A 12,756-nucleotide genomic window follows, 5' to 3' on the forward strand; every position below is an offset into this window, starting at 1 on the left:
TAAGATGTGGAAGACACAGTTTCTTTGAGAAATCAAGAGATGATAGTTGTAGGTTTTTTGATACCATGTCAGAGGTGGCTTGAGCCGCTATTTTGTCGGTGTAGCTTTGGCTTGTTTATACCAGCCAACTGCAGCAGCTTTTTAAATATTGGTACCTCTGAGGGAAGGTTCGGAACCAGAGCATCCATTTTTCTTTCCCACTACTAGGGATTGAACCCAGGGATGCTTTACCTTGCCCCCCCCCCTTTTTTTTTTGAGACAGGGCCTTGCTGAGTTGCTAAGGCTGCCCTCAAACTTAAGATCCTCTTGCCTCAGCCACCCAGGTCTCTGGGATTACAGGTGTGTGTCATGGTACCCAGCATATCTAATCATTTGATTCCTCTTGTAGCCTTTCTTTAGGGAAATGAAAATTTATCTAGGATGAGTCTGTGTGTGGCTGCCACTTCCTTGGAGCATCCAATAAGTAGGCCACTATGGCCTCTGTAGTCTTTGATGGCCATGAGTGCCTTAGACCAGGTTTGGCTGACAAACCAGGCAAATTTCTGAGTGAGCAAGGTCTCCAACTTCATCTCTTAGGGATCGCTAGAAAGAAGTCCACCTTGGATTACACAAGGAGTTAGAGATATAAACTTTATGTCCTATTTCTGACACTAGGGCCCCTGAGCCTCTAGCACCCCTGTAGCGCAGGCATCTTGTGTCATTTGATTTTTCCTCAAAGAAGATACCCTTGGATACTTTTGCATCAAGTGCAGAATGGGACCTTCACAGAATAGAAAGTCATGGACTGACTGACTGATTGATTTGTACTGGGGCTAGAACTCAGGGGTGCTTTTTACCCCAGCCTCTTTTTTTTTTTTGAAACAGGGTCTCAATTGCTGAGACTGGCTTTAAACTTGTGATCCTCCTACCTCAGCGTCTCAGGTCTCTAGGATTACAGGTGTGCACCACTACATCTGGATTTATATTTTTAACTCAAAAGTTCAATCTTGGCCAAGGCAAACCTTTATTTCTTTTTTAAATTTGTTTATTTATTTGTTCTAATTTGTTATACATGACAGCAGAATGCATTTCAGTTAATAGTACACAAATGGAGTACAATTTTTCATTTCTCTGTACGCAAAGTAGAGTCACACCATTCGTGTCTTCATACATGTACCTAGGGAAATGATATCCATCTCGGTCTACCATCTTTCCTACCCCCATCAAGGCAACCTTCTTTTCATATCAGTTTCTGACCTATAAAATGATACTATTAACTAAATATGAAAACTAATAGTATGGAGCTCTATGAAAAAAAACTTTCTATATATAGTCTTTATGATTCCATGGCTCAGAACTCTAGTATAATTTCCACAGCAGGAGTTTATGTGAATCTAGGGGCAGTTTAAGGTGCTTAGTGTGAATGACTGGTATGGGAGTCAAGAGGGTGGTGACAGGCCAAAGAGAATAGGTATTCAAGAGACCTAGTCCAAACATCTATGAAGAAGACCCAAATCATAAGAGGCCTTCTCTCCTTCCTTGTTACTCTCTAAAGGCCAGAGGAGGTGTTTGAGACTGCATCTCAAAACCTGTCATGTGGTAGGCAACTTGGGGACCCTAGTGGAGCAAGCGAACTGATGAATCTTGCGCAGTGTCAGACATCTGACCAAATAATTGGGGGAGGTATTTCAGTAACCCTTGACTTTCCTTAACTTGCCTGAGTACTGAATTATGGTAATAGTTACCTTTTTGTTGTTAATTAGCTCTCCTGTATATCAGGAACTTTAATATGTATTGTCTAATAGTCACAATGACCTTGCAAGGTAGATCTCCATTTTACACAAGACAGTTGAGGCACAGAGAGGATAAAAAACTGCCAAGGCATCTTTAACTACTCAGTGGTAGAGTGTACTTGGGCATAGGTCTGTTTCATGTCAAACTCAAACTCTGCATTTCTGGTTTGTCTCTAGTGGATTAGTTTAGACTACAAAAGAACCCAGGCACTGGGCCACCAGAGCTTGCTGCCTCTGCCTCACATTCCCTTGATGCTGAATGTGACAGATGAACACTTTATACCTTGGTTTACTTCTCAGTCACTTGGGGATTTGGGATTGATGAGGAGAAGGCCTCAGATAGCTTTTAAGAGGTGCAGCTATTAGTAGTAACTTTAAAACCTTGCATGAAGAAAGTTTCATAGAATACTAGTTAATAACTTGAATGAAGAAACTTCCAATTTTAAATGAACCCTGCATAAAGAATACAAGACATTCTTGAGGATATAATGGGGGAAAGATCCTGAAATTTTAATTTTTTTACTTCGGTGGAAAATCCATATGTTACATGCAAATGGGATAATTAGAATGAGGTCAGACATGCTAACACAATACCCTGATGTTTATCTCATGTAACTAAGTCTGCAGAGAAAGACTCATTTGAATATGTCTTTTGTCCCCATCTTTCTTTATATGAAACACAGAACAGCATCTTTTGACAAAGGCCAAATTCCTGATGGGCATCTCTGAGGAAGTAAACATTTCCAAGATTGCCAGAGCTAAAGGAGATACCCAAAACAAGACTGATTCTATTGAAACTACAAGCATAATATCTTAGGTTGAAGGGTTTCTCTACATCTCTAAGAGGAAGTCACTGCTTCTCCAACCCCCACTTCACCTGTAGTAAGGATTTGCACATGAAGGAATCTGTCTGACCAACTATGTTTCCTCTCTCTCCAGAACCCCCACTCAGAGAAGATGCCAAGACATTCCTCTGTTTGCCCATTAGCAGCCAGGGATATATGCAAGCCAGTTTGAAGACTTCTGTGTTGAAAACAAATAGTTGTGTTATTGTGTAAGAGGAAGATTATGTGTGTGTCATCATTTTGTGCTAAGTCTTCTCTAAATGAAAACTTGATTAGTCCTAAGTCTAATCCAAGTTTTCATTTCATTTCCTATAAGTGAACCCCCTATCCCCTAAATCTAGTGTCTCTGTTCCGTCTCTGGCTTCTCTTTTTCCTTTAATTCTGTGCATCTTTCCAGACATTTCCTGTGTATGGAACACTGGGTAGGGAACGAAGGAAACATAAGATAAAAAGTGATCCTTGTTTCTGAGCACCTCAGAGTTTTGTGTGGGGAGGTAGACACATAAACTCCATTTCCCTGAGGTTTGGGGTTTTGAGCTCATCACCACCCTCCCCCTGTAGTTTCTCTTATTCCTGTTTTGTTTTATTTTTAATATATTTTTTAGTTGTAGTTGGATACAATACCTTTATTTTATTCATTTTTATGTGGTGTTGAGGATCAAACCTAGCGTCTCGCACGTGCTAGATGAGCGCTCAACCGCTGAGTCATAACCCCAGCCCGTTCCTGTTTACTTTAAGGTGGGGAACATTCTATTTATGCATTTGGGAAATCCTGTATTACAGAGTAATAGCTGCAAGTAAAATTTGTTTAGCTCCTTTCACAAAAGAAGGGACATTACTCTCCCTGTTGACTTACAGAGAAGAACAAACCCTGATAAAGATGGATTCCAAACAGAGATCCAAGGAGCAAGTCCTCATTGCGCCATCAATAGGCTGTCACCCAAGCCAGCGCTGGGATGGGCCAAATAAAGGGAACTCAGTGATCTTAGGGCCACACTCTCCTTAACCTGCTCTCCCAAACCTGAGGTGTTGACTTTGGCAGTGGGGAACTGGCCACTTGCCTGCAGCTCACTTAATGAAATTAAAATCTAGAGTGGATGGGGAGAGGGAGGCATCTTAACAACAATCAGAAGGGTCTGTACTATGTCAGGATAATCAGGATGGCAGAGAAAAGACAAAGTAATGCCATTTCCAATGAATGCAAAGACATGAAGAGACAAATCAAGTCTCTGAACAGCTCTGATGTTGGTTTGTAACCACTGTGGGTAGAAATACTCGGCTTCATTCCAGTTTCCTTCACATTGGCCAAACTCAGGTAGCCAGAGTCCCTGGTTATCATTCTGCCATGTGCTGCAGTTGATGCCTGTTCTCTCATAGGTTTGAGCAGTTGGTTCTATTTTTTTTTTTTTTTTTTTAGTTTTTCGGCAGACACAACATCTTTGTATGTGGTGCTGAGGATCGAACCCGGGCCGCACGCATGCCAGGCAAGCGCGCTACCGCTTGAGCCACATCCCCAGCCCTGACAGTTGGTTCTTTAAACTGAGCTGGATTGTGGCTGGATTGGCCTTCTGTCAGTCAGGTCCGTGCCTCAGTAAAACCGGCTTTCTGTAGGCTTCCTTTCCCAAAGGGATTTTCCTGTGAAACCTTTCATCATAATGTCAACTTCTGTCTCCTCAGAAAGTCAAAGTAATGAAATTAAACTTGAGTATTTCTCTCTGGACTTGATGTCCTACTCAAGGTAGACAGATGTGTCAGATCCCGTCAGGTTCACGTGTACAGCTCTGGAGATGTCCAGAGTGGGGGTGCTCAGTGGCCATCCATCTGCAGATTCCACAATGGTTTTGATTTCAACTCTGACCTATTATATCCCCAAAACCTTGAAAATACTATTGGCATCCATGCTGTGTCTTCCAGACAGTCTCTCACACCCGGAATCAGCGCAAATCTCTTTTGTCAGACCATATCTTGAGTTTTGGCTTGAAAAACATTACTGTGGATTAGCTATGGAGAGGGGAAAAAAAGCAGAACTCCAGTCCTGACTTTCAGGGGTAAGACTGGGCTTAGAGGCTCTATGCAGCAGGAAAAGTGGGCCAAGATAGGGGTTGGCACAAAGATGTGGAGAATTTTGGAAGCAGAGCCAGTCTCTGAGGACTGAGGCCCAGGAAAGTCTGGCAAGAGGAATAGCTGGGTATTTAACCAGGAACACTCACTCTATTTTTCTCAGCCTTGGCAATAGGTCAGACCAACGAGCAGTTCTAGCAGGGTCCACATCCTTCCTATTGTCTCCACCCCAGCCTCACTCATCATCCCAAACATCTGCTTCAAATTTGGGTTCTTGCCTTCCCAAGCCTAATTCCTTACAGAGCATGGGTGGCAAGCATGAGGGCAGTTCTGCAGGTGCGGGGTGGGGAGAAGAGGCAGCGGCTCTGGAGAAGTTGTATGAAGGTTTGGTTTTAGATGCTCAGAAGAGTAAGGATCTGGCCTATTTTAAAAAATACACACATATATATCACCAAAATCTAGCCAGCAAGTTGTTTCACTTCCTGGGTAAAAAGGGAGAGATCTGACAGGGATTGGGACCAGCTGGGGAAGTCTCTGGGCCATCACAGGAACTACTTTTCCAAGGCAGCTCAGAGTCCAGAGGGAAAGCTGAAGTGATCAGCCTCATAAGAAGCAGTGGAGGTGCTAATGAAATATTAAACACCTCTTCCCAGTTACCAGCTGCACATGAACTGCAGCAGATACAGCCTGGGCAGTGAAACCAGCCTCCAACAGGGTGGCTGGGAAGGAAGCAGCAAGAAGTGCTGGCAGTTAGTAGTAGTACCCTCCCAGGTCTCATGAGAAGTTTTTCCAGCACTTGTCCTGAAATTCAATCCAGTTTAAGTAACAGAAAACAACCCAAAGGAAAACACTGGTGAGCCTAAATAAGTAATCTCAGAAATTTTGCAATAACAACAAGAGCTGACATCTAATACATTGCTTAGCGAGGCCCTATTTATTCTAAGCATGTGGCCTAAGTTATTTCATCTTCACATCAATCTATAAGCTAAAGTCAGTCAGTATTCCCATATTACAGATAAGGAGACTGAGGCACAAAGAACTAATTTGCCCAAGGTTACGTGTCCAGTGGATGAATCTAGGTGTCAGGTTGGCTCCAGCACCTCCTTTGACACAAGCTCAAAGGAGGAGATTTGAGGACCACACAGTTAAGTTCAGAGAACTCTTGTAAGAGCTGCCAATGTTCCATTCATCCCTCTAAACCGGGAGACAGACGGGGTGCAGACCTCTGACTTCTGGTCCAGGAAATCAGTCTGGTAGGCACTTCAACTTGTCCTGGGCACTCTGTGCCTTTTAAGGTTTCTGCTGCCCATCCAGAGCAGAGCTAGTGCTTTCCAGCTCCCCGCCTCCAGGTCAGGAGGTTCTCCTTCGTGTCCCAACTCCCAACAAACCAGGGAGGCTCCTTAGGTCATTACCCAGCTCCAGGTCCCTGGTGGGAAATGGAAGAACTAAAGAGCAAAGTCTGACCAAGCCCGTGGGTTGTTGGGAGCTCTACTTCAAAGCTGAAGGGTGGGAGCCAATCCCATCACTTGGCTGGAAATATGGGAGCCTTCGTGACATACCAGCTCACCCTGGCAGGCAGAGAAGAAACCGTATGGGTAGTGACAGGCTACAGGCCTCTTCCAGCTGTTGTCTCCAGAGTTCACTGAGTGTGGGAGCAGCCCTTCTCAGAGAGAGATGCTGGCAAGGAATCTTAGGAGGCCTACCTGATAGGACCAGGCACCCAAGAACAGGGTGTCAGTAAATGTAGTTTTTTTTTTTTTCTTAAAAAGAAAAATAAATAAATAAATAAAATATATATATATATATATATATATATATATATATATATATATATATATTTCTCAATGGACCTTTATTTTGAGAATTGAACGCAGTGCCTCATACATGGTAGGCAAGTGCTCTACCACTGAGCTACAGCCCCAGGCCCAAGTGAATGTAGTTTGAACAAGCTCAGCTCATGCCTGCCTTGCTTTCTTTGCTTATGTTGTGCCCTGCACAAGGAATATTTCTGTCTTGGCATTTCCAACCTCCTTAATCTTCCAGTCCAGCTCATGTTAGAGGATGTGAGAATTAAAGAAGAGAATTCTGTGAAAAGTGCTACCACTGTGTTTGGCATATTAACCCTTATAAACAGGGGTAGGTGTTATTATTATTACTTTTTTGACAATGCTGTAGATGGGAACCTAGGACCTTGTACATACTAGGCAAATGCTCTACCACTGATCTACATCCCCAGCCCTTTTTTGTATTTTATTTAGAGAAAGGGTCTCAGGGCTGGGGATGTGGCTCAAGTGGTAGCGTGCTCACCTGGCATGCGTGCGGCCCGGGTTCGATCCTCAGCACCACTTACAAAGATGTTGTGTCCACTGAAAACTAAGAAATAAATATTCTCTCTCTCTCTCTCTCTCTCTCTCTCTCTCTCTAAAAAAAAAAAAAAAAAGAGAAAGGGTCTCACTGAGTTCCTTAGAACCTCGCTAAATTGCTGAGGCTGGCTTTGAACTCACAATCCTCCTGCCTCAGCCTCCCAAGCTGCTGGGATTTAGAGGCATGCACCATCACGCTGGGCAAATATTTTGTCTTTTACCAACATGTAAAATAGGCACCATGCAGAGGGAGTGTGATGCTCAGATGAGGGATTGAATGTGAAAAATGTTTTTCAAATCACAAAATATCCTATAAATGCCAGCCTTGCCTCTCCCACTCCCACTGGCTGTGGTCTGCCTGGGGCAGAGCTGAATCCCTTTGCCTTCTCATTCAGCAAAGTCAAACCTGGAAGTTTTTCAAAAGAAACTTTAGTTTAAAAATGAGGGTCACCTAAAACAAGAAGATGCAAAAGAAGAGGAGCTCTTGGGCTGATGGAAAACAGACCTCCTACTATTAAGTCCCACCTCAGAAGCCAAACTCACTGTCAGCCATGATCATGGTCACCATTTCTTGTCCTTTGTCAGCCTTGTCTGGTGATTCTGCAGGGTCTTCCTGCCATGGATTTAGGGTTAAGGAGCATCAAAGAAAAGAAAGAGCCATGTTCTTTCTTATACATATGAGATGACCCTAAAACCCACAGACCTTAAAATGTGATTGTCCAAAGCTCACAACAAGTCCAGACACACGAGGACAATTTCATGAGAAGCTAACAAGTCTTAGAGGCCCTCACTTGCACAAGCCACTTTCAAGATCATATATTATTCCAAGATTGTACATTTTATAAGATTCTTTAAAACTGTAGTAGATCTCCATCTTGATTTTTACTATGCTATTCTTTCTTTTATATCAAGTGGTGATGGAGTGGCATTTGAGGATATGACTAAAGGAATTTGAATTAGGAATATATTCAACTGACCACTTGAGCCTGCTGAAATATATTCATTTGGTTCAGTTGGAAAAATATTAAGTTGAGTTATGTGTAATGTATTTATGCTGTATAATATATTTATTGCTAAGCATCCTGAATAGAAATGGCTTGCATAACTATTTGTATCACATACTGTGCTGATTCACCTGGTACAGTACCAGATGCATGACCAGCTGCTCTCACATCAACACTGGAAGTGTAAGGATAGAAGAAGAGAAAGAAATTTATGGAGCCAGAAGTTAGTCTGTGAAAAAGTCTTCAGAACATTGGTGTCAAAGCATGTTGAGGTTTTCTGTTGACTTAAGATTCTATAATTTTGGGATTCTTCTTCGTTTTCCGTCTGTGCCCCACTAACAATGTTGGGGATTGAACCTGGGGCTTCATGTATGCTAGGCAAGAACTCCATGACTGAGCTACACCCCCAGCCCTTTAAAAAAATGTTTATGTTGAGACTGGATCTAAGTGGCCCAGGCTGGTGTTCAACTTTCAATACTCTTGCCTCAGCCTCCCTAGTGGCTTGGATTTTAGGCATGCACCACCATACCCAGCCTTTAGGAGTCCTCTTTAAGTAAAACAATACAAAATTAGGCAAAAAGGAGAATATTTATTTGGAAAAAGAAAAAAGTCATAACAAATCACAAAATTTACAAAGCTGGCAAATACCATAAACATCACAAAAATCCAGAAAAATAATCCAGACCAGCAACTGGATATGGCCCTTCCAGCAGCTTGTATGCCTCTGCTCCACATAGGTCTCCTGTTTCCCCTCTGATGGAATGTGGGAAGAGGGACAAAAAAAGATTAACTTCAGGATGACCATTAGGGTTCCAAGGAATAGAAAAAGATGGCAATCATTAAATATAAATTTTATGCCATATTTTGGTATCCTGGACAGGTCCCTGGAATGAGGACACAGAGTCTCAAGGCCAGCAGCTCAGACAATTTCCTGAATTAAGAACTGAGAACTATATGCCAGGGGCCATCCTCCCAGCTTCCCGCAGTGCCGGCCTTTGTCATGTGCAAATACAGGGAGCGTAGACTTCCTCAGAGTTAGTTGGCTGTTGTGTTGTGACTGATTCCTTAGAAATTTGGAGGACTTGCCATGGCCAGAGGGTAGATCTGTAGGAAGACTGGGTTGCACAGCTTAGGAGACACCCCCTAATGTTTACTTGGCACTTCCCAGTGTCTTAAGTTGTGTTGTCCAGAAGTGGCCCTGGTAAGGAGGGTTTGAGTGAAAGTGGTGATTTCTCAGGGATCTTCCCAGGAGTGGGGGAAGGAGGCTGGAAGGATCGAGAGGCCAAGCAAGGATACAATGTCAAGCTGGAGGGAAAGTGGCCTAGCCCTTAGGAAATTGGGGGGGGGGGGGAAGGGACTAGGTACTTGTGCTCCTACTCCCAGGGTCACTGGGCTGGTGCTGCCTGTGGGGGTTCAGGGAAGTAACCCAAGATGTATTCCAAGATGATTTGGGGATCCAAAGATGTGTGGGTAGAGCACTGAGAACTCTGTTGTCCCTATGCCTTATCTGCTGCTAACTGCTTTAGCTGCATGATGCTGTCAGTAGAATGTGATCTCTGCTTGTTACTCTGTATCAGTGGCATCACTGACTCCTCAAAATAGGCCTGTGATATTGGCCCACTCTTTTTTTTAATATATATATATTTTTAGTTATAGATGGACACAATGACTTTATTTATTTTTATGTGGTGCTGAGGATCTAATCCAGTGCCTTACCCACGCTAAGCAAGTGCCCTACTACTGAGCCACAACCCCAGCCCCTAGGCCCACTCTTAATTGGTAAAGAAACTAAAGCTCACAAACGGCTGCTGTGACCTGCCCAAGGTTCCCCTCATCTGCAGGTGCTCTCCTAGGTGCCCCACTGTTTTCCCAGCTCTCAGCATCCTGTTTGTCTCCTTCCTGAGGAGAGGGACACCGTCTCTTTGCTCACTACTCCCAGTGCCTAGTAGAGTGTCAGCACATGTGTGATAGGTGCCCAGTGCCTAAAAGATTCCAGAGCCATGAGCTGAGACTCTGCAAGAGATGCCTTGTCATGTGGTACTGCAGTGATGCCCTTAGGTGTGGCCTGGTGCTGGGGACACAGGTGCCATATATCCTGGGGTGAATGCTTGCTGGGAGGGGAAGTTGGTCCCTGAGCAAAGACTTGGAGAATGTGAGGGAGACAAGCTCCAGCTGTCTTCCAACAGTACCCTCATTCACATCCTCAGAAGCTAGCCTTCTAAATGATTTCCGTCTCCTGGGAATGGCAACATCCTCTTTTTAGAGGGTGTGACCCTCAAGTTCCCCTCGAAAGTTGTGTAGTATTCACAGCCTGTGTATGATTTTAAAATCAATTTGTGAGATGGCTGATGGCCCCTGGAATATGCCACAAATTGTCCCAAGGTTCTGCGGGAGAACTTAGGAATGATAGATCTGTAAAGGAAAATAAGACAACTGAATAGGGAAACTCTATCGATTGGATAAAGTATTTAGACTGTACACAAGCCAAAGAAAAAGCACATTTGCCTTTGGAGGCTGTTTGGGGCCCTGCAGGGGCTGAAAGCAGAGGACTGCTCAGCTCTTTGGAGAGCAGGAAAGGATACAAAATATGCTTCTTCCTGTCCCGTCTGCCCTTCACCTGAGCCTGTGTCCTTGGGGAAAATAGTGACCATAGTACCCAGCTGTGCTGCCTCTCCCTGGTATGGGAGAGGACTGGGCTCATGCCAGGAGTCACACCGAATGGGACCTGAGGCTGGGGAGGGCTGGGGCAAAGCTGGGCTCTTGCAGGCTTGGGAGCTCCAGGCTGGTTGCCACCTGCCCTCCCCAACTCAGACTAAATATCCAGCCCTGTGGGTAAGTGAGAAATTCTTGGCCTCAGCCCGCCCAGGCCTCTTTGGCTTGAAACGGCCTTCCTTCATGGAACCAGGGTTGCTGTCTGCCCTTGGCCTGTTCTTCCTGTTCCTCACTCCAGGGGTTCAAGCTGATTGGCAGACTTATCCAAGCATGGAGGGTAGGGGCACTGGCCTTGGGAAAGAGCCAGGAAGAGGGAGGAAAAGAGAGTCAGAGACCAAGGACAGACGTGGAGTTAGAGAATGTCTGAGAGTGAGAGACAGTAAGACAGGCAGTGACATGAAGACAAAGAGAGGAAGAGAGAGAGAGGGAGGAGAGGAGAGAGGGGAGAGGCAGGGAGAACAGACAGGCTCTAAGAAGGCAAGGAAGGAATGCTTTGCCCCTGAGAAGGAGGGTGAGAAGGAGAGGGTGACAGCTAAGCAGACCTGCTCTCAGTTGGGGCTACCACAGTGTCCGAGCATAGCCCTGCCCATCAGCTTTCTGCAGTGGAAGGCATGTGTTCTCTAAGGTGGGCCTTAGGCGCTGGAGCAGGGACTTTCAACATCCCACATCTGCTTCCCATCTGCATCTTCCTTCACTTGGTGGATTTGCAACTCCAGGCCTTCCTGCCAGAGCCCCAATCCATTCAAAACAAAACGTGGCTTTTCATTTGTAGCTGCAAACCCATGTAGTCATCTGCAGCTCTCTTGGGTAGCCTGAGGCCCTACAGGGCTCCTGGCAATACCAATGTGGAACCAGAGATGGGAGTCAGTGGCAGAGAAGGAGATGAGGAATCTGGGGAGAGGCCCTATAGCCCTGACCTGCAGAGGACTTGGAGTCCTTGCTGAAAGGCTTTGAGAAGCACCCCAAGTTCACTGGACCTCCCAGGTCCTGACCCCAAAGCTGTTCCAGATAATGCTGGTGACATGACCACTTTGTCTTTCCTAGACCCCAAAGTGGGATACCAGAGCAGATCCTTCGGTTGCCAAGACTGACCACATCAAAGCAATGTCCCTGACAAATGCCACTTGTATTTAAAAACATTTTTTTAAAAAATATTTATTTATTTATTTTTAGTTCTTGGCAGACACAACATCTTTGTTGGTATGTGGTGCTGAGGATCGAACCCGGACCGCACGCATGCCAGGCGAGCGCGCTACCGCTTAAGCCACATCCCCAGCCCTTAAAAACATTTTTTAGAAAAGTTTTGTGTTAGTCAGCTATTTGCCACTGTGAGCAAAATACCTGACAAGAACAACTTTGAGGAGGGAAAGTTTATTTTGGCTCGTGCTTTCAGAGGTTCAGTCTAAGGTCAGCTGATTCCATGGCTCTGGGCCCAAGGTAAGCAGAACATCATGGTGGAAGGGGATGGCAGAGGAGTGCTGCTCTGTTCTCCACAGCCAGGAAGCAGAGAGGCAAAGGGGAAGAGGCTTCAGGGAAGAGCAACTCTTTCAGGGTATGCCCCTGGTAAACCACCTCCTTTAGCCATGATCCATTTACCTACAATTACCACTTACTTAGTCCATTCGCATTAGGATGGACTGATTAGGTTACAGCTGTCATAATCATTTTACCTCTGAATATTCCTGCATTAACACAGAGCTTTGGTCACTTTATATTCAAACCATAACAAGTTCTTAAAAGCTAATAAATGATCTATAAAAGAGCCCAGGGCTAACCTCATTTTTTATGGAAACAAAAGACTGAGAGACCTGGGACATCTGTCTTTCTCCTGCCATTCAGCCAGGGGAGCTGCCTCATCTCCCCACCTGTCTCCTTTCTTTTCTCCTCCCTCCCGGGCCTTCTAATCCTTCTGCCACTCCACCCCAGTCCTATCACAGTCTCTTCTCTTTAGTTTACTCACTCACTCATCTCACTTATTCATTCCTGCACTTCACCATTC

General features: G+C 44.8%; 1 protein-coding gene across 1 annotated transcript in view; it reads left to right on the forward strand.

Annotated features, from left to right (window-relative positions):
* The window catches only part of Arel1 (apoptosis resistant E3 ubiquitin protein ligase 1), a 54,628-nt gene extending 50,291 nt beyond the window's left edge, over positions 1-4,337 (forward strand). The window contains exon 21 of the transcript XR_009226357.1: positions 2,712-4,337. The gene's annotated coding sequence lies outside the window, so the exon portion shown is untranslated. The remainder of the gene's footprint in view (positions 1-2,711) is intronic.
* Positions 4,338-12,756: the final 8,419 nt, after the last annotated feature.

This window comes from Marmota monax, unplaced genomic scaffold (genome assembly GCF_021218885.2).
Source record: "Marmota monax isolate L192 unplaced genomic scaffold, Marmota_monax_Labrador192_F-V1.1 WCK01_AAM20220418_F8-fsc00017, whole genome shotgun sequence".
NCBI classification, from domain to species: Eukaryota; Metazoa; Chordata; class Mammalia; order Rodentia; family Sciuridae; genus Marmota; species Marmota monax.